This window comes from Helianthus annuus, chromosome 6, assembly GCF_002127325.2.
Source record: "Helianthus annuus cultivar XRQ/B chromosome 6, HanXRQr2.0-SUNRISE, whole genome shotgun sequence".
Classification (NCBI taxonomy): Eukaryota; Viridiplantae; Streptophyta; class Magnoliopsida; order Asterales; family Asteraceae; genus Helianthus; species Helianthus annuus.
The window spans coordinates 60,744,986-60,767,937 of record NC_035438.2 but is presented as its reverse complement, the minus strand read 5'-3'; the positions used below and the strand labels follow the sequence as shown (position 1 = coordinate 60,767,937).

Genomic DNA, 22,952 nt, shown 5'->3' with positions numbered 1-22,952 from the left:
TAACAAAGATATATTACGTAAAACTTAGTAAGTATTAACACATGAAAATGATTTTACATGAGCCATCAAAAAAAATACAAGGTCAGATATGAAAACTTAGTATTAACACATGAAAATGATTATACATCAACAATTATCAAAATTCCATCACATTCCCAATTAAGACCCTGTTGAATAAAAAAATCCATTCAGACCAAAAAACCTTCATATCAATTAAAAAAACTTATATAAATGGCTGAACATCAAGCTTTCAAGAGCAACTCACATAATTTAAGTCCTGAAACTAAGCTTTTGATTTTTTTCTTAACCACGATTGAGTTTAAAATAAGTCAAGATCCATTTAATCAAAAGCATATTACCTCATGATTCATATATATATATATATATATATATATATATATATATATATATATATATATATAGAGGATAGAGATCCGTTAGGAACCACCCTTTATTGCGAGAACCGCGAGAACCAATGTGAACACATGGCAAACTTGTAATTTATTGACAATCAATAAAAACACGCGCTCTCTTCCCCTGTTATATATATATATATATATATATATATATATATATATATATATATATATATATATATATATATATATATATATATATATATATATATATATATATATATATATATAGAGGATAGAGATCCGTTAGGAACCACCCTTTATTGCGAGAACCGCGAGAACCAATGTGAACACATGGCAAACTTGTAATTTATTGACAATCAATAAAAACACGCGCTCTCTTCCCCTGTTCACTGTCGTCCATCGTCTTTGAAGATTTAGGGTTTCCAATCTAGGGTTTCGCTGGAGATTTTGCTTAATCGGCGACGACAAACTACGGCGGTGAGTTTCACGGCGGCGATCTTACGGGGGATTTCGATTGGGATACTGATTACGACGTTTGGATTCCGATTTCGGTCACAAATGGCTTCGTCTGACTCTTCTCGTGTTGGAGTTGAACCTACGGCATCTGATGATCATCATACAACATCTCCTGCATATAATCCACATCTCGATTCTGGTATTTGCGGCCCGTCTGATACCAATGTCAACCCTATTTCTGCTGTTGGCCCGTATGATATCAATAGCTTACCTGCTGCAAACCCAGTTACCTTACCTGCTGCAAACCCAGTTGCAAGTCGACACACCCTTCATGGGTTTGAAATACAAACACTTGATTCAATGTTTACTTCATCAGGCAATGTAGGCTCTGATATGTAACATCCGCCAATTTTAGAGCTATAGGGGTAATGCACCTCCCCGTTAGTCTTTGGGGTATTGTTAGGATGAGACATACAACCTCCCGTTAAACTTTGGGAAAGGCACTTTAACGCATTGGAAACTTGGGCTATCACTCGGACTGCGTAAACTAGCATGGTTGAAACTATTTTAATATGTTCGTGTTGGATATGAGTTTTTATTCTATTATGCTATGTAAACAAACTTGTATACTCGCTCTTTGCTTTTGCATTGAAACTCTATTTTAATACATGTTGCAGGTTGACAGTCAAGATGTTGAAGAATCAAGTTAGGATGGACTAGATACCCATTTTAATAATAAACCATGTTTGTTGCAATTTGTCTTTATTTGAATCAAAGTATTTGAATTTAGTCATTTATGAAATTTGATTTAATCTATATTGTCACAAATAGTGTTATGATGCTTTTGAGCGATTTGTTCGTCTCATCCCGATGTTTCCGCCATCGGTTGGGGTGTGACAGATTGGTATCAGAGCCATAACTATAGGGAATTAGGAAAAGTAGGAATGCTTTAACCTAGTCTATAGTTTTAGAGCTTTATTCGTATGTTTTTCTTGAAACTACTTGTATGCTACTTTAATTACTTCTTATTTATCCTCTTTTATCTTTTAAAGGTATATGCCATTTATGTGTTAATACTTGATATGCAATTCTTATGTGTTAATATTTGTTTCATTGTGTGTTAATGCTTGTTTATTACGTTCGATACATGTTATATTATGTGTTGATACTTGTTTTATTGTTCTAATCCTTATGTGTTACTCTCGACATGCCTTCTTATGTGCTTTTGCTCGTTCGTTTGTCCTTTTAACATACGCTCTCCCTAAGGCATTTTACTCGATTTTTCTTAAACTCGAAAACACTTATGTTATAAAAAAGAGGCGAGTTTACCAAAATAGGCGTGAAACCCACAATTTAGTAAACAACTCTCATCCCGCTTGATTTCATTTTGTTGCACGAAATTACACCATTAAGTTAGGAGTGAAATCCACATTTTAATGGAAGTTTCAAATTTCAAATTTCAAATTTCAAATTCAATTTCTAGTGGACCCTCGTTAACGTGTCGAAATTAAATTTTGACCCAACGAGTACCAACCACACGTAGGGTACGAACTCGTCAAGCTAGGGGTGAAACCCACACCTCGTCGACTAGTCCCACTCCTTGATTTTCAAATATCCCGCCAAGTCTCGAATTTTCGATGGACTGGGAACATGTAGTAACTGGAAGGGTGAATACCGTTAACCGAGATATCGGCGAGAGTATTCCACCTATTAGGCCAAAGCATGTTTCTCAATTTCAAAAGATCTTTCGACCACTTTGGTTAGTCAATGTTCCGTTTGGAACCATCCAAGTTTTATTCGAGCTTACGTTTTATCATTTTCGATCTTTTGTCACTTTTGAACAATTTTTCGAGATTTCATTTTGCGCAACATCATACTTTTACCTTTCATACGATTATACATTATTAGCATGCATGATTTCACGTAATTTTAATTACGCTTTTATAACAACGAGCAGAGACATATCATCGAGATAGGAGTGATTTCCTCAACTTGATGATTAACTCCGCTTCTCTCCTCATCTTACAACGACATCATCAACGGATTTGGGGTGATTCCCTTACCTAGGTGATCGTTACCAAGGCTTTCTTTTAAAAGATTATATTATGTAAATACGATCATGTTTATATCTAAATCATTTATCGTTAGTCAAGTCCCTAATTATTTCAAAATGCATTGTTATATAAACGAATTTCCTATCCTACAATCTATTTTCATATAGCTCACACACACAAAATTCTTAACTTATAGCATAAACGCTATTCCTCGACTTTCAAAATTTCACGAAATGCTACTTATCAACCTAGGCTGTCACAAAAAAAAAAAAAATCATTGCCCACAAAATTTCATATTTCACGTAATTACTAAAACACGCTCATCTCGCATCACTAAACTAAAGAATTCTAATTTTCCAATTGAGAATCAAACCAGCTTTTCATACAAAATATTACAAATATTATTCAGTCGTTTACTAAAACTTCTTTCAAAATCAATAACACATTTTTATTAAAAGACGATTTTTCCAGCAAAACACCAAGATCATATACCAAGATCCTTTTCCTAAGGATAAACCTTTTCACAAGAATCTGTAAACTTCGAAGTTAGTAATACAAAAATTTCTTAAAACGATGCAAACTTTTTAATCCCAAGAACTTTTCAAAACCTCGCTTGATACGCTAATTAAATTCAAAACACGTGGGCAAGGAAACTTCATAAGGACGACAAATTTTCAACTATGTAAATTCTTTTAAAACCATAATAGCAATTCCATTCATTTCCAAAGTACCTTTTCCACATAAGCAATAGACGTTTTATACTCTCTTTACATTCACAAACTAGAGTCTATATTCCGTGACAACTCAATCTATTTTTTTAACTCCACGTTTTGCGCAAACAACTATATATGCATATCATTGTACACGTTTTAGTCAAATATCTCACAACAATCTCACGCGTGTCACTCGTTCTCTTTTTCCTTTCATATTCAAAACTTTAAACCTTTTATGCGCATAAACTCGTGTATTTTAATTTTATATTATAAACAAAATCATTAATTCCTACGTCCATACTTATACATTTTATGCTTTCACTTATGTTCACACTTACGCATTTATGTTATACTCACGATTCAAAATTCATACGTTTTACGTTTATACACACACACACTCACAATTATACATTTACGTTGTCCTTACATTCATGTCTATACTACATTCATATTCATGCATTTCATGTTTTCATATACACTTATACAACTTTGTTTACACTTATATTCATGCACATATATTTTGTTCATACTTAAACCTTCATGTTTTACATTTGAAACCACGTTCATATCGATGGTCATGCATCTTATGTTTATACTCGTACTTATATATGTATTCATACTGACACAATTCATACTCACAATTATAAGATTTATGTTATACTCGTACTCACATATATACTCTAGTTTATACGATTTATGTTTATGCCCCGTTTATGCTCAGAAATTGTACTCATATTTTCCGTACACGTTATGTTTATACTTGTAACCGTACTCGTATTCATACGATTGTGTTATGCTCACATGCGTATTCATATTAAGCTTATACTATGCTTATGTTTTTATTCATACTCAAAATTTATACGTTCGCACCTGTACGCGAGCGAAACCCGAGGGATTCGCTTGCGTTGGTCTTATACTATTTGAAACACAAATGTGCTTATATGCTACCTTTCTATACACTCGCAATCTTATTTTCAAAATTTATGCATACCTTGATTCATACGCAACTAGTACAACATATGCGGATCATGCGACGATTGTTATAATCGCGGGTGCACACGGGATTATAGTAATGAGCGCATGAGAACCATAGAGTGTACTGCTGCGTATGGTAAGACACGGAACGTAACATGACACGAATAACGAAACGGACGTAACATGGTCAAAACATTGTGGATACGCCGCTGGTACTTCCTATATATAAGTGTTTTCACCATGTTACCAAACCCTCGTAAAACGTGCCATGAGAAATTCAGTGTTTTGCAGACCCTTTGACCTAATACAACCTTTAAACAACTCACAAACGCATTATATCCGATTATCCATGACGAGACTTCATTCTTGACACACTACCTTGTCTATCCAATACTTACGCTATTCTCATAATCGCATTCGTTTATTAAATCAATCATCTACTGTTATACTCCCATTATTCTCCGCCTTTTATATAAACCCCGTTCGTAATCAAGTCTATTTAAACGTTCGAATCCTAATTTACGTCCTTGCTTTTGAAACTATCTCTCGATTCTTTTTTTTTTTCTTCTGCAAAACACCCGTAGTTGGTCGTTACCTCGAAAACCATTTTTGTATACTAAATTTTCCCTTTTAAATGCGACACATTTTATATATATACCTCTCCAAGTTGATTCAAAACTGTGTAAACTCACACACGTGCACGCTTTTACTTATGCTAAATATCTCGATTCTTTCAGTTAAAATGCTTTTCTCCAAAGTCTTCCTCTTGAATAAATTTCGGGACGAAATTTCCTAAAGGAGGGGAGACTGTAACGCTCCGCGTTTCCATAACCTTCCTAATTCAGAAATCGAGACTTAAAAATCTATTTTTAGAAGCTTGTCTCGTTCAAAATATACTAATCCGTTGTAACGTCGAAAAATCTTAAATCCTTAATTTAATTCGTTATAATTATGGTTATTTATTTCTTATTTTAATTAATTAAATTAATTAATTTTACTATTTAAAAGTTATTTTAAAATAAACTAAGTTAGTCTCGTTAAATCTTGGACTTAGTAAACTAACTTAGTTAGTTTGTTCTATAAAATTAGCCCCCCTCTTTTAAACTATATAATTTGGTTAATTAAAGTTCAGGGGTAAATTATGTAATAAATGAAAATATAAGGGTTTTAAGTCTGAAAAATAAATAAATAAAAAGAATGCTAACCGCGAGGATCGAACCCGGGTCAGCACCTCCTCAAGCACGCACATAACCACTTTGCTATGGCCTTCACATCGATCATTATCCACCACTTAAATCATTTAACTCATCGTTCAAGGAAATTCATTAACCCAACCATATGAATTTAAGAGTTAGCTAAACCCTAATATCCCCTTTATGTCAGCCGCATACCTGCTCCCCTTTAAACCATATGACTGCTAATTCAAGGCTCTCACACACACAAAACCTCATCCCTTCCAAGCTCACATACATAACCCAAACCAAGACACCCTCTCGGTCCTGTGACCGGCGGCCGACGGAACCGTGAAGCCGTTGGTTGCCGTGGTCCTCTCCGACGAGCGACACCCCACCCCTCTCTCCGATGGGCTCCAGTGACGGCGTCGCCGCCTCTCACGACGGAGGCGGTGGTGGGATTTCTTGGGGGTTCGACAGCGACTGGGATGTTGATGGATATTGAGGTGATTCTTAGACACCTCGTTTTCCGGCGACTAGATCGAAGGTGAGAGAGACGGAGAGAGAGGAAGAGCCGACATCGATATACAGCCGGAAACACCGACGAGGGTGATGTGTGTGGCTTCCCGACAAACTTCTGATGTTGAAGACGGCTGGCGACAACAGTGGCGTCGCCTTAGGCGGCGGCGGCCAGCGGTGCCGGCGCATTTGGTGGTTCGGCTCTCGTATCAGCTCCGACGCGGATTCCGGTAAGTGGTTCCGGGTTTCCGTTCACTCGGGTGAAGTCAGGCGAGCTCCGGGTGGGGGGTCGGGTCGAGTCTTGTTCGTGTTTCGACTCAGTTTGGTTTGGATCTTGGCTCAGCTTAGCTCCGATTCAGTCGAGTTCAATCGGTAATCCCTCATTTCTTTTCTTTCAGTTGGTTACTACCATTTTCGTTAAATCCGATGAATGGTGGTTTGATTCTTATTTCGGTTCAGCAGGTTCGGTTCGATGCCCGGGTCAAACCTGGTCAAACTTGGTCAACTGAGGTCTCGATGCTCTCGGTAGTTCAACGACGTAAATATTCCAATTATATTGTTTTATACCTCTCGTTAACACAAAACCGCTTTATATATTTTTTTTTGTTATAAAAGAATACATAGAAGTATGTATAATTATATGTTGTTTTGTTGTTGAATTTTGAGATTTATATCGACACTTTGGTTGTCGGGATCGTCCAAAAACAGAGGAAACTCTGCCCGTTTTTCGTAAGATCCGTGAAATAAAACGTGTAAATTTTATAAAAACAAAACCTATCAATTCGACTAATTTTTTTTTCATATATAAAATAGATATAAATGCATAAATATATTTATTTTTGGACAATATTTCAACAATACATTTGAAAGAATTAATTTTAAAATATTACTTAAACTATATAAAATATACGTATTTGTATTTATATATATACAGATTTATATTAACTAGTTACACTTTATATTCCGCTTCAAATCCTCCGTCGTAATCCCGATTACTCATACACCTACGTTTGCCCATATAGGGTGACCGCGGTGTTCCACCCTCCAAATCTTTTACGCTCGTCAACACTTGGATAATCGGAAGACTTAGCAATTATGTGAGTATACTCGAACCCATTTTTACTTTTAACACTTTGGGTGCAACATGTATTCTATATTAAACGCACATGACACTTGAAACTTATTTGAAACTTACTCTATCCATTTAAACATGAAACTTGAAAAAATGGAAACTTATCATCAAGATAGGGGTGATTCCCAAACCTTGATGATTAGCTCCACTCACTTTCTAACTTCACCAACGAGCTAGAGGTGATTCTCTTACCTCGGAGGTAGTTACCAACTTTTCTTCGTTCTCAATGAAATTTTATGATTGAACGTTCCTTTTCAAAAATTTTGGAATTTATTTCACGTGCATGCTAATACGTTATACTGGATTCGTGTTACTTGGGTGAAACTTTATGTGATAAACTTGTCATTAACTTCGTAAGAAGCCACACCTTAACATACTCGATGGGTTGACCTGTGTATTCACATGCCAGGGATACGTTAATCTTGTTAACTAAGTATGGCATGTGGATTGTTCTAAATTTTTATGAAAATACGTTAATCTTAGATTTCGAGGACGAAATCTCCTAAAGTAGGGGAGACTGTAACATCCGCCAATTTTAGAGCTATAGGGGTAATGCACCTCCCCGTTAGTCTTTGGGGTATTGTTAGGATGAGACATACAACCTCCCGTTAAACTTTGGGAAAGGCACTTTAACGCATTGGAAACTTGGGCTATCACTCGGACTGCGTAAACTAGCATGGTTGAAACTATTTTAATATGTTCGTGTTGGATATGAGTTTTTATTCTATTATGCTATGTAAACAAACTTGTATACTCGCTCTTTGCTTTTGCATTGAAACTCTATTTTAATACATGTTGCAGGTTGACAGTCAAGATGTTGAAGAATCAAGTTAGGATGGACTAGATACCCATTTTAATAATAAACCATGTTTGTTGCAATTTGTCTTTATTTGAATCAAAGTATTTGAATTTAGTCATTTATGAAATTTGATTTAATCTATATTGTCACAAATAGTGTTATGATGCTTTTGAGCGATTTGTTCGTCTCATCCCGATGTTTCCGCCATCGGTTGGGGTGTGACATGATACTGCTAATTTTCTCGATCAATCGTTATCAGTTGACACCACGTCTACTGGTAACACCACATCTACCGGTACAGCACCTACAAGCACAGAACATCAAAACTTGCAATTCATTCGGTTTGAAACTAAAGGTATTTTATGTTAATTGTATGAAAAAATGTGACTTGTTCAATTATATACTTATTTGTATTATGTTCACACCTGTTTTATATTGTTCACAACTGTTTTATATCGTACATTATGATTATTCGATATTTCATGCACATGTGCATTGTATTAACTGCACATTTACAATTGTTTTGTGATGTACATTATGAATACTCAATGTTATATGCACACGTTCATTGTGTTAATTGCCTTATGTTACAAATTATGCATCATAACTCAAATTACGTCGCAATGCAAATTTATGCAACTGTGCATTATGATTGTAACAAACAAAAAAAAAAACAAAATAACTTTTTTTGTACATTAACTGCCAATGCACATGTGCATATTAACTACAATCATACTATTCGTCTGTATAACATTATGTCACTTTTTTTAATTTATTAATAATTTCTCCCTGTTTTTTAATTTGTTAAATATATCTTACAGGAACAATTACAACTGCCATACATGCTACACCTAACGGCACCCCGTATTGGATACCCCAAGTTGACGCTAGATACCTTCCTGTTGTACCCAGTACATTTACTCACTGGGAAGATATTGACATGATGTACAACACGTATGCTACACAGTCTGGGTTTTCTACACGTATTGGCACGTCAAAGAACAAAAAATATCATGACAATCCTAACATGAAAATATGCAGTCATAGATATATATTATGTTCTAGAGAAGGTCAACCACGGGTCTCAGAAACTGACCCCAATGCTCCATCCAAAAATGCTCCAACCATATATGATAAATCCAAGAAACAACGCAGGCGATGCCGATTCACAATCTCCGGGTGTCGTGCGCGTATCAAAGTGAGATATGATCGTGCTACCGAACAATACACAATATATGGTTTCATCGCCGCGCACAACCATTGCATGATTAGTAGCGATCATGCCAACATGTTAAAACAAAACAGAAAACTTGGATTTGAGGAGCAACAGTTCATCCACAAAGTTAGTCTTAACAAAATCGGCCCAACTGTTGCACATAACATTCAAGCATCACTTAAAGGTGGACCTAAAAATGTTCGTGGCACGACAGAAGATTTCAAAAATTGCTCTCGAGACATACGTGCATTCATCGGTGAACGCGATGCTGATATCCTCTTACATACCATGAGGTCTCGAGTTACCAATCTTAATGATTTCTATTTTGATTGTGTCATAGTTGACAATGAGTTGCGATCTTTCTTTTGGGCTGATTTCGTATCACTGCGAAACTACGAGGCTTTTGGTGATGTGTGTGCATTCGACGCTACATATGACACCAACAAGTAAGATGCCATACTTTTTCATATGTTTTATTGATTAATAATTTTTTAATATATATGTTTTATTTACAGATATAAAATGATTTTTGTGCCATTCACCGGAGTTGATCATCAAAAAAATGTGTTATCTTTGGCGCCGGCATGTTATATGACGAGACTATAGAGTCGTATACATGGCTACTAAACACCTTTCTGGCTGCACATAAGAAACAACCAATTTTTGTTCTCACTGACCAAGACGCGTCAATGAAACAAGCTGTATCAACTGTTTTCACAACCTCTATCCATCGTTTGTGCATGTGGCACATAATGAGAAAACTTCCGTCCAAGGTAAACACTATATTTTTTAATATTAACATGCTTCCAAATAAACCGTATAATGTGATTAAATAATCCAACTTTTTATTATTCATGTTTCCTCGTCTACAGATTTCAAACGACATTCTTGATAATACCACTCTTCGTTCATCAATACATAAGCTTGTGTGGAATCTATTCATCACGCCACAAACATTCGAAGAACGATGGCATGTGTTAATGGATGAATATCACCTAGACAATCATCCGTGGCTTTGTGAGATGTTTGCTATACGTCATGAGTGGGTCCCTTGTTATTTTAGAGAGATACCGATGTGTTGCTTGATGAAGACTACGTCAAGATGCGAGAGCTCAAATGCGCGTTTTAAAGTAAACTCATCAGAAACTAACACACTGGTCCAATTTTTAATGTGTTTTGAAACCAGTATCGATGCTCAACGGCACACACAACGAGATCTCGAATTTAAAAGCGACATGTCGACCCCTCGCTTATCTACCGGTCTTCGCATAGAGGCACACGCGTCCGAAACATATACATGGTCCATGTTTCTTGAAGTTCGAAAAGAAATATACATGGGAATGTTCCATTGCATGCCGATTGAACGTCCTGGGACGACGGACGTAAAAAATTACACTGTTCGTCACTGTAAATCAAACATGTCTTATGTCAACGAATTCGAGGTATGTCCTTACTCCAATATACCATTGCTACATATTAACATTAGTATATATATTATAACTTAGTATATCTATTATAACTTATAACTCTCTAATGTCTATTTTGATTATTTTTTTTATGCACATGTGCATATATCAAATTTTGTCATGTTATATCTATTATAACCGTCTGTTTGATTAACTTGTCTTATGTTACATCCATTATAATTGTCTATTTGACTAATTTTTTTGTTATGCACATGTGCATGTATCAAATTTTATTTTATGTCATTCACTTATTCATATATCAAACAATGTATTTTTTTTGAGTCAGTGTATTTGAATGTATTTGAATCGATTGTTTTAATATACATTGAACTTATTCAATTGTTTATTTTATTATACATTATAAATTTTTCACTTGCTCCTATTACCTTTCGTGTATTTATTCTATTTATCATATATGTTTGCACATGTGCAGGTGTCGCTCAATGTACCTGAACAAACAGTAAGCTGTACGTGTCTTGGGTTCACTCGTATTGGATACCTATGTCGACATGTATTCTGTATATTCCGTTACCACCAAATTGAACGTATACCGTCCCACTACATCATTACACGTTGGAAACGAGACGCACTCCCGTCAGCTGTTCATAACGTATCTAACATATACTCATCTAACAACAGTGAGTTTGCTGTCATCCACAATGAAATAATGGATTTAGTCACTCAATGCACGAACCGACTTAGACGCAATCCTGATCAGCTACGTTCATTGTCTTCTGAGATCAAACGCATCAGAAACCGTGTATTTGAATCGTTCCCGTGTGAGCCTCAGCCTCGTTCCGTTCAAAAAACTGCAAACATCAGTGACATCTTAAACATACCTTCAAATCTAAGCACAAGTGCCCATCCTCCGCAAGGTATTAGAAACAAAGGTTGTGGGACCAAAAAACAACAGATCGGTCCCGGTGGTCAAAACATTAAAGATAAACGGAAGAAGGCCGGTAAACGACAAAAAGTTGCCCGCTTATGCAACAAATGCAACAAGTACGTGTTTGACCACGATTCTCGCAACTGCGAGAAAATCAAAGCTGCTAAACTTGCTGCACAAGCAGCTAAACGTGCCGCTGCTATTGCCGCTGGACTACCCGCCTCGTCTTCGTCTGATTCCGATTCCGACGGTACTCGTGTTGATCTCGACGACACCGACGATGACACCAATGATGATATCGATGATTATGATTACGATGCATCTGAACATCCCGTCTCCATGCAAAACCCCCCCGTAGTACCCGATCGGACAAATGTTAGGCGTGAACCTGAACAGTCTTTTGAACATGATCAAAGCCTTAGGCGTTCAACTAGACGTCGCAAACCATCCAACATAGCTCGTGATTCTTGATTATAGATCGTGATTCTTGAATTAACGTATTATGTATTACAACTTATGGTTACCAGACTTATCTAATTATGAATACCAATGTCTATTTTTGCTTGTTTTTTTACTAGTACCCATTTGACTTACAGTGTTGATATTAGTGTTGATATTGATTCTTACCTTGTCATATGCACATGTGCATATGTATTTACAAGTTGTATATACCGTTTTTTAACTACTTGTTTATATATATAATATTGTTTAACATTATACATTTTACTAATAAAAATTTAAAAAAAATTGTTAAATATACACAAATGTAACAAAGTGTACAAAATTAAACTTTGACCCGTGTGTTTTATCACTTTTACGCACCTACTGTATGCACATGTGCATACAGGTCATTTATTTTATTAATCAACATTTATTTTATTAATCGATGTAACATTACACATTTTAACAAACATATAAATGTTTAACCAATAACATGCATTTATACCACTTTATGCACATGTGCATATGGGTTATTCAACCATATCACTGCACACGTGCATATCAAATCGACCATAACATAATCCAACTATCGACTGATTTATTATCAACTAATAACTGATTAACTATCAACTAAGTAACAACTGATGTAAACCAAACATAGAACGTGAAGTATTAAAACATAAACCGTCTAGCCATGCACATATGCATGTCAAATCAACCAGTACACACAGCAATTGTCAACTAAGAAGTTAACTAAGTACCTACTGATATCAACCCGCACCACAACAACAATTACCCATGTCTAACCAACCAATCGCGTAAAATGTATAACCAAACAACCAACAACAACCAACATGAAATGTGAAATAAGTTGTAACCTACACACATGGCCTATTTCTGATCCGTTTTCCATTTGCTAAGCATCCTCCAACATTGTTCTTGTTTCGACGCCTCTTCGTTTAACAGCTTCAACACCCTTTCATCTCTCATTCCATTTATCATCTCCTTTGCCGTCTCCATAACGGTTCCTTTGTATACGTTTACGTCTGACAGCAGCAGCTTTGTCGCAATTTTCATGCTCAAATTTTTCAGCTGCATCTTCTGAACGGCTTTATTGGTACTAAAACCACATTCAAAGCTAACGTCACTGCCTTTATACGCTTCCATGTGTCGCATTGTGAACACACCGCAGTCAATAAAATTGTCAGTTGTTTCCCATCCCAGCCTCTTTCTTGTCACACTTGCGTTCACCATGCGTGATGCCGCTGGGTGTCCGACATGCTTCAAATACTCAACAACGTAATGTTTCTGCAATGCATAAATATATTGTCATAAATCAATATAATTATTCACAAGTATAACACTAAATATAAAATACATACTTACCACTTTAGAAGGCGATCCTAAACTTCTAAAACTTGTTCCTTTCCCTGATGTCATCTTGTAGTACGCGAAGCTTTCATGCATGTTATCAACCACTTCAACCGTTGCGTTATCCAAATCAAAACAAATTATGTAGAAGTGTTTTTTTTCAATCATTGGTACAATTATAATGTTGAAATCTCTCAACTTCAGCAGCTCGTTGTCACACTCAACTACCTCTTTCAGGTGTGATGTTATTGTTGCAGACGCCCTTTTTTCTGTTTGTTTCGCCTTTAGCATAAACTCTGGCTGCACATATTACATCAATACACGTCATGCACAAAAAAATATTTAACGTATTCACAATTGTTTTAATCATAATTTATGACACACTTACGATTGTTGTGGTATAGCACCATAACCTCCTTTTCCCTGACGGTTTTTCTTTCTTCTCCGTGTAGTTCAACAGTGCAGCCCAGCAATCTATTACGTTCTGAGAGACCCACTTTCCTTCTTCAAGTGTGTTTATCCAAAATGCTCTGGTCGACAATCCATGTTGAGTTTCAAATATATAGTTGCTGCATACGTCACATACGTTTCATTAGTTTTTTTTATGCACATGTGCATCAAACATATAACATGCATTCTGATCAATATTTTATAATAATATAATTAATATGACATATGGTGTCCATATGTCATAATGCACAATTGTATATGCACACGTGCATCAACCAAAAATAATAATATGAATCTTAACAACGATAACATTAATATTACAAGTAATAGTAGTCGTAATGCATATGTAACTTACTTGAATGTCCACTTCACCTCCGTCAACTCATCTTGGACGTCTATCTCCTCGTCATCATTCTTTTTATCGCCTTTTTTATTACTTTCTCCCCTATAACACAAGTTTGTACATCAATTTGTCATAACGTCAATACAAATCATGTAATAAAACCACAACGTTCGTAATTATACTTACCATCATTTATCGTCCATAACCGTCAACAAGTATTGCCATATCAGTTTCTCATCGTCGTTCAGCGGTTCATTCATTTCAATAGCATTCCCATGCACACTTGATTCGGCTTCTAGACTTGGTGAGCTTTGTGAACTTTGTGATAACAACATGAAACTTGGTATCGAAAAATCCACTTCCTTTTCATCATGCGGTTTTCCCTCCCCTTGTTCGTCAACGACACCTCTGTCCGCATCCGTCAACGTTTCTGCCAGCTTACCCGCCCCTTCCATCGATCCTTTCACTCCTTCCACATGACCCGTCATGGTGTACTCTTTGTCTTTTTTGCTACCATCAGCTGTACCCGTAACAGTTATCAGTTTTGATATCTTATGTTCGCCGCTAAACGCTTTGTCATACTGCCTAACAAGCTTTATGACATTCTCGTTGTTTGGATATTTTAAACATGCTTCATCCAACTTTTTATCTAACGATGCTTTCGTCCTCAATGTCTCGTCCATCAACTGTTTGATTAATCTAATATGTTCCTGAATACGAGCACGTGTAAATGTAATAAAACTAATATGTACAATCTAATTGTTATTTGTTATATTCGTTACATGTTACGAATTATTTATATTCATTATGCACACGTGCATTATATAAAACTAGTGCAACTACTAACTTTAATGACACCACCAAACCATTGTGCACATGTGCATTTTTTCTTATGTGCATCAACTTTATTTTAATTATTATTTATTACGTAATATTTGTATCCACCTTTTTTTTATTATACTAATGCATATGTGCATTTTTTTCATAAATATCATTATTCGTTATAACCCATTATGCACATGTGCATTCTCAAATTATCATAACTATTATACATACCTCAAATGACTCTGGTTGAATTTTGCCGTTATCATCCGACTTGACAGAACCCTCATCATCTACTCCCCTATCTACATCTTTGACATGGACATCGACACCAACCCCTTTAACATCTGTCACATGTGCCCCTGATCCGTCCCCTTTTAATGAAACATTGCCTGAAAGTATATCCTCCATATATCCTTCTCGTAACAATCCTTTCCCAAACCCCCCATTTTTTATCTCGTATTTTTCCCTAATACTCAACATGTCCTTTGTCCAAAACGACAACGGACTTGTTGTGCGAACTGAATTTATATGTCCGCATAAGGTTTGGTCCACGTATATCAACTGCACATGTGCATTATCACCATACATTACAAAATTATATAAACAAAATAATAATAATACGTCATACAATTTACAAACATGACAGTTAACTTACCAACATAATGGTGAGCGCACCATTGAAATATATGGACTTGCTGTCTCGCTGCCAACCGTCCTTGTTGTTCTTGATTGTGTCGCATATAAATTTGCACCAATTCACGTTTTCCAAGGCGATGTTTTCGTTTAAACACTCGAGAAAATCGGTTCTACACGTCCCATCTTTCTTTGTCTCTACCATCGTGTTCATAAACAACGCTAAAAAATCATATTTGAAAAATACCCCGTCGTCATCTTGATTACATACTATTCTTTCAACTATCCTACTTGGTGTCATTGGACACCCTTCGTACAAATGGGTCCACATGGCATATGTCCCACGACTTTCATCTTTGTCGTCTCCTTCTTCTTCGTTTATATCGATTGCTTTGCCTTTTAAATCCTCTTCACCTTTTACCTCTTTCTTTTTGTGTGTTTTCCCTTTCTTTGTCCCTTTAACTATGTTCACTTGTGCTTCATCGTTGTGCTTTTTGGTTTCCTCATTCTTTTCACTTTTCTTTGTTTTGTCCTTAATTCTCCCTTTTTTGCTCTCTTTTCTTTGATATTTCAGCACAACCCCACCGTTTCTTAATCCTAACAACCCGCTTACTACATTTTCGTTGACCTCTATATTACCTACACTCAGCTTAATCACCATGTCTCTTTGGTTAAAATTATCTACTACAAAATGTGCCAGTCTTCCTGGTATGCTGTCTGTTTTGATCTTTAATATACTCCCGAACCCCATGTTTTGTACTGTCTGCTTCTGTTTGTTTGACATTGCATTTACCCCCCTCAGAAGTTGATGCGGTGATAAACGTGTACGTATGGAACGCCATTTGACTGCCCGAAAAGATCTTTGAATCACTGGCTTTTTTTCCGTTCTGTCTACTGTCTTATTCGTTGTTATAACTGCTCTGTTCTTCGTTTCTGTTTAATAATGCATTGTAGTTTTCTGTTTAGTTTCTGTTTTATAATGCATTACATTTTCTTTTTAATAAATCATTACGATGCACATGTGCAGACAATTAAAAACAAAATAATTATAAAACCCACATTTGTGCACCAATAAATCACAAATGCATTTTCAAAGAATCACGAATGCATTTTAAAAAGCACATATGCATTTTAAATTACATCAATAAATCACATATGCATTTTAAATAATCGCATATGCATTTTAAATTATGGTTAATTATTTTAATAACACATACCATCAACATCTTCCATATCCACCTCGTACGTGCTTCCGTCATTTCCCGCTGGCGTGCTTTTTGATTTTACGGACCTTGTATTCCTAGTACGAGCTCCTTCATTCCTGGTATGTACTCCTTCAACACCTTTATCTCCTTCGACGTCTTCAGTTGTTTCGTTATGTTTTCGTTTACTTTTCCTTGTACTGACATCCTCAGATTTCGTTCTGTTCTTCCTTTTCAATATGCCTACAGTTCAATTTGTAACGGTTAAACAATAAAAAAAACTTTTAAAAACATTCATGCACATGTGCATGTACCCATACTCTAAAATAACAATACAAAAAAAAAACTATATAATTAACAAACTATAACCTTTTGGCTTATCGTTCTTGTATTCATCTTCAGCCGCGTCAGGCATCCTTGTTGATCCTTCATCTCTTGACCTCAGTAAAAATGTTACTTTCTTTTGCGTTTTCTCCATTGATTATCTACAAGTAACGTGTGTATCAACATTAATTTATGATACATTCATCAACTAATTTATGATTCATTCATCAATGTAACAACATATGCACATAGGTGTCATTATAATCATAAGCATACAAAATATGCACATGTGCATATCAACATATGCACATATAAAAAATATGTACACATGTGTCGTTATAAGTTATAATAGTCGTTATAATCGTCGACATACAAAATATGCACATATGTGTTTTTTAACATATGTACAATCGCATATTAATATATGCACATGTGCATAATAACATGTACACACATGCATATTAACATATGCACATGTGCATATATATATACATATGTACTTGATACTTCTATATTTAACACTACGTGTCTGTATTTCTCACAATGTTACTTTATGATCATGTTCTATTATTAATTATGATAGTGTCGTTTTTAATTACATAATGCCGAAATAAAAAACAAATATGCACATGTGCACGTGTATGTGAAACACCTTGATATACGGTTCTGTGTACAATATGAACGTGTGCACGTATATGTGAAACACCTTGATATACGGTTCTGTGTACACTATGCACATGTGCACGTGTATGTGAAACACCTTGATATACGGTTCTGTGTACACTGGCGACGAGCAATGCACAATTGCACAAATGTTTATTACACAAACTTACCTTAATATTATGTTAAATAAATCAAACAAACTACATATGTGTTGATAATTATGCACATGTGCATTAACTTACAAACAAACTTAGATTATAAATGTATCAATTCGAACTTCGTGTTGCCGAGCATATCAAACGCATTTTGTATAACATCATCATGTGTATAACATCAGTTATATAAAACTAATACAGGCATGAATCTAATAAGTTGAACATATCAAACTCACTTGTATATCATCATCGTTTGTACAACATCCATTATATGAAACACAGTTCTTAATAATACAGGTATGAAACTAATAGTAGATCTGTTAAATTTTTATTTACGGAATATTAAATCTGAATCTAATGATAACAGGCATATTAACATGATCGAATACACTTGCAAACTAGTGCGGTCGTGTTAACATAATCGATTACACTTACAATATGAGTCTAATAATAACAGTCGTATTAACTTAATCGAATACACTTACAAAATAGTGGATTGGCGTTTGATTTCTGACGATTGATGAATTGTGGTGAATCGCTAATCCGATTAGCCCTAGTTGTGCAGATTATCCCTAATTGTGCATCAAAAATCAACGAATTCTTTCAAATTAGCCCTAATTCCTCAATTAGCCCTAATTCCTCGGATGTATGACGATACGACGATTTGTATGACAGATTTGTGATATTGTTGAGCGTACAGGATCGATTTTTCGTATAAATCGCCTCTGAAGAAGATTTTTTCGTATAAATCGCCTCTGAAGAAGATTTTTTCGTATAAATCGCCTTCGAAGAATGGATTGTTCGTATGAATCGCTGTGACGGGTGTTAGATCGTTTGTTTGGTTTATCGGACGTGAGATATTAGTTGGTGTGTATTTTATTTTCTATTTGACGTCCGTTGATATCTGTAACTTAACGAAGGAAGTGGGTGTTTTTAAGTTTTCCATGTAATTACAATAATGCCACCCGTTCACACTGGTTCTCGCGGTTCTCGCAATAAGGGTGGTTCTCGCATGAACCTTACCCTATATATATATATATATATATATATATATATATATATATATATATATATATATATATATATATATATATAGGGTAATGCTAGACAAAAAACCCTTAAATTTTTAGAAAACTCTGGAAACTCAAATCTCCCCCCATTTTTACCCAACCTCCCGGCATTTTTTTTTGAAAAAAATAACACATATAATATACATGTTTTAAAGTGTTTTGGGCCAAAAAAAACAAAAAAGCGCCGAAGGGATTTTTAAAAAAAATAAACAAATTTCAGCAATGTCCGGTTGCCTAACATGTGTTAGGCACAAAAGACAGAAATTGCTGATTTTTTTTTTTAAAAAATCATCCCTTTGATGCTTTTTTGACTTTTTTGGCCCAAAACTCTTAAAAACATGTATATTACATGTGTTATTTTTTTCAAAAAAAAATGTCGGGAGGTTGGGTTTTCTAGGGTTTTTTATATATATAGGGTTTTCTATATAGCCCTACCATATATATATATATATAGTGTGGGGTTCATTGGGGAACACCAAAAAATGGGGAACAGGGGAACACCCTTGGATTAAGTTAATCAAGGGCTGAGATTATAGATCAAATTTTTTAAGTCTAAAAAACGCGGAGGGGCATTATTTTCATTTTGAAAAGTTTCAATTAGGTCGTTCACATCTCCTCCACCGTCCCTTTCCCCTCTGCCTTCCCCACCGCCGCCGCCACCATCTCTCGTCGCCGTCCGTCCTTCACGTTTTCTGTTCAAATACACATGCTGTGTGTATTTAAAACCTGATCTGCACCACAAAAATCACGATCTTTATAGCCATAACAATTATACAACGAAGGATTATGCTCTTTGTGAATGTCACCTGTGAATCGGTGAGGTTCATTCTGCACTTGATCTTGCTCGTTTTAGTTTTAATATTGATTTCAAATTATCTTATCTGGATTTTGTAGTTTATAACAAATTCATCATAATTCTGATTGAATATCCATCGAGTTTTCTAGTTAATAAGCATTCGTAGTTGTTTTACGTGAATTGCCAATTTGTTTTATGTAAAAACTTTTTTTAACATGTTAAATTTTGTCAAAATGAGTTTTAGTGATGCGGATTCTATATCTTACTTTGTCTTATGTAAAAACTTTTTTTTTAACATGTTAATTTTTGTCAAATGAATTTTAGGTCTTGATTTTGTGTTGTGTTGTGTTGTGTTTAGGTCTAATTGTTTGAGATGATTTGAGTTTGAGGTAATTTCGCATCATGTGCATACGCCTGCCAAGTGTTTGATAAATTGCCTTAATGAACAGGTTTAGCAATTAAACTTTAATTAATTGTTCTTGGCTACTTGTTGGTTAAAGTGCTTCATAATGTTGTTTATATTTACTGATTCTCACATGATCGTAACACTCTATATAGACCTATAGGTATGTGATCACAGACTGCATTCATGTCACATGTTTTAATGCTTGTTCTTCATTTGTCATGTCACATGTTTTATACGTGTTCAATAGTTAGTGTAATAGATCGTAATAGTACATATTAAACTCGAGTCACTTGTTTATCTTCTTACCAGATTACATGTGCATTTGCCTTGTATATTTGGTGTGCTGGTGCTGATCCAGCAGATGCGGGGGTTTTCAAGTCCAGAAAGTATTGTAAAACCCCCAACAGCCAAACAAATGCTAGAAAATAAGGGTCAAACCATGGTGGAGAATTTCTAACTAAAGACGCGAATGATGAGAGGTCTAAAACCAAAAAAGCCACGTTGTCACCGTCTTATGGCTGTTTTGTGTCTGATTCCTCGTGCTCTCACGTGTCATTGTTCGAGTTCAGAAGAGGAGTCTTCTCAACACCAAACAAGTGAAGATGGCATATTTTACTGCAGTTTGTGCGAGGTTGAGGTGCGTTTGACTTTTGAGGTCAAACTATCATTTTCTGACTTCAAACTTGATGTGATGTCTTGGAAATTTGAAATTAATTGATTTAGTACAAATAAATTTGTTATATAATGCTTGATTTTACAAGCAGGCTAGTCCTATTTTGATATTCAGATGTCAAAACTTTGACCTGTAAAGTCAAAATCAGAAAATAAATCATAACAATTGAACATTAGGTTTGGCTTTCTTGTAGGTTTTCAAGTACAACAAGCACTGCAGAGTATGTGACAAATGTGTCGACCGATTTGATCATCATTGCAAGGTATATCGTTGAAATAATGTGAATACTTATTTGACTTCTTGTTGAGCGTTGATGTTGGATCTGAGTTTGATTTTGATTGTATTTTATGTTTGAAAATAAGATGAAGATGGATGAATTTGCAGCGGAAATTATAATGAAAACAAACTTTGCATACAATCAAACGAGAGTAGTACTTTTATCAAACATCTTTACACAGAGAACCGAAAGATTGAATTTATTTCAACTACGATTACAATGACTGATGTAGGAATGCAAACTCCCCCTCAGCCAGAGCTCAGTAGTTTGTTCGTGCAAAGAAGACGAATGATGCAAAGAGCTAATAGAACAGTACCAAGTACTGAACTATTTATAGGCACTTGCAAACTACTGAGCATCTTTGCTGACGTCACCATGAAAGTGACATCTAACCTCCTAACAAACTCTAACCTCTGATCTATACAGACACTGCTTGTGTTAACTACTGCTAATACATTCTATTACAAAACAGACTTTAGAACAGCTGCTGCAACCTTCTACTACTGTGAACCCAACAGCACTTGTCCGGATCAGTAGTGCTTGACTCAAGGCAGTAGATTGAATCAGCAGGACTTTAGTCTTCCATCAGATCTTTAGTTGATCAGCAGTTATGGGTCAACAGTTTAGCAAGATCAGCAGATAGGAGGTCATCAGTAGTTGTAATCACTTTCAAGGGGAGGGATTTGTATATCAGCATCTGCTTATTCAGAATCCACTGCTCTGATCCAGTTTTGGCTTTAATTATCTGTTCCTCTGATAGGGTTCAATCCCAACAATCTCCCCCTGGAACAGATAATGCCAAAACCCTTCATTATTTGTGGATATTTTATTGGCTCATTAACAGCTCCCTTATCTGACCTTTAAATTGTAACTCAAAGTCAAGGGCATCTGTATCTTCATCATCCCTACTAAGTGGAAGATCAAGGAGATCCTGCAAATCTTCAAGACTCAGGCCAAGAGCTTGTTCCCTTGATATTTTCTCCACTTCTCCACCAGACCTGAGCAAAGTCAATACGCAGGTCTGTTTGTCAGTTTCCCACTTTTGTATTTTTGAGCCTGGTGGGTTTCTTGGGAGATGCTTATTTGCAGAAGTATTTGGTGAGGCTGGCCTGTTCATCACTGGCTGAGCAGTGGTAGCAGAGTTTTCCTGTTCAAGTTCTTCTTTTAACGTTCTTAACAAGCCTTCTTTTACAACAACATTTCCAGTAAGAATTTCTTGAACAGTTTCAGCTCCTAACTGGCTTTGTTTCCTTCTTTTGTAGATGGCATTACCAGCTAGAGCAGTGGCTCTCCTGATTTGCAGCTTGATGGTCTTTTTGAAACCGCTGCTTCAGGATAGTCAGGTCTTTGAGGATTTTTTGGATCTTTCTTTCTTAATTCCTCCAACCTTTTGTAGGTTGACCTGACCACATCTTCTTTCCATCTAGCAATTTGTCTTTTTGTACCAAAATCAGCAACAACCAGTTCTTCTTTCATTCTCTTTAGTTCCATTTGTTTATCAGGTACATTCTTTCTGAACTTTGCCCAATCAGGAGGAGTGTGAGTGACTTTCCTT

The 22,952-nt window shown here is 35.6% G+C and overlaps 1 long non-coding RNA gene across 1 annotated transcript; it reads left to right on the top strand.

The window, feature by feature from the left end:
* The first annotated feature begins 6,634 nt into the window (after window positions 1–6,634).
* On the top strand, window positions 6,635–8,244 carry LOC110938682. The gene is made up of 3 exons (XR_004861411.1): window positions 6,635–6,807; window positions 7,292–7,366; window positions 8,203–8,244. It is a non-coding gene; the product is annotated as an uncharacterized LOC110938682 (long non-coding RNA).
* The last annotated feature ends 14,708 nt before the right edge of the window (window positions 8,245–22,952 follow it).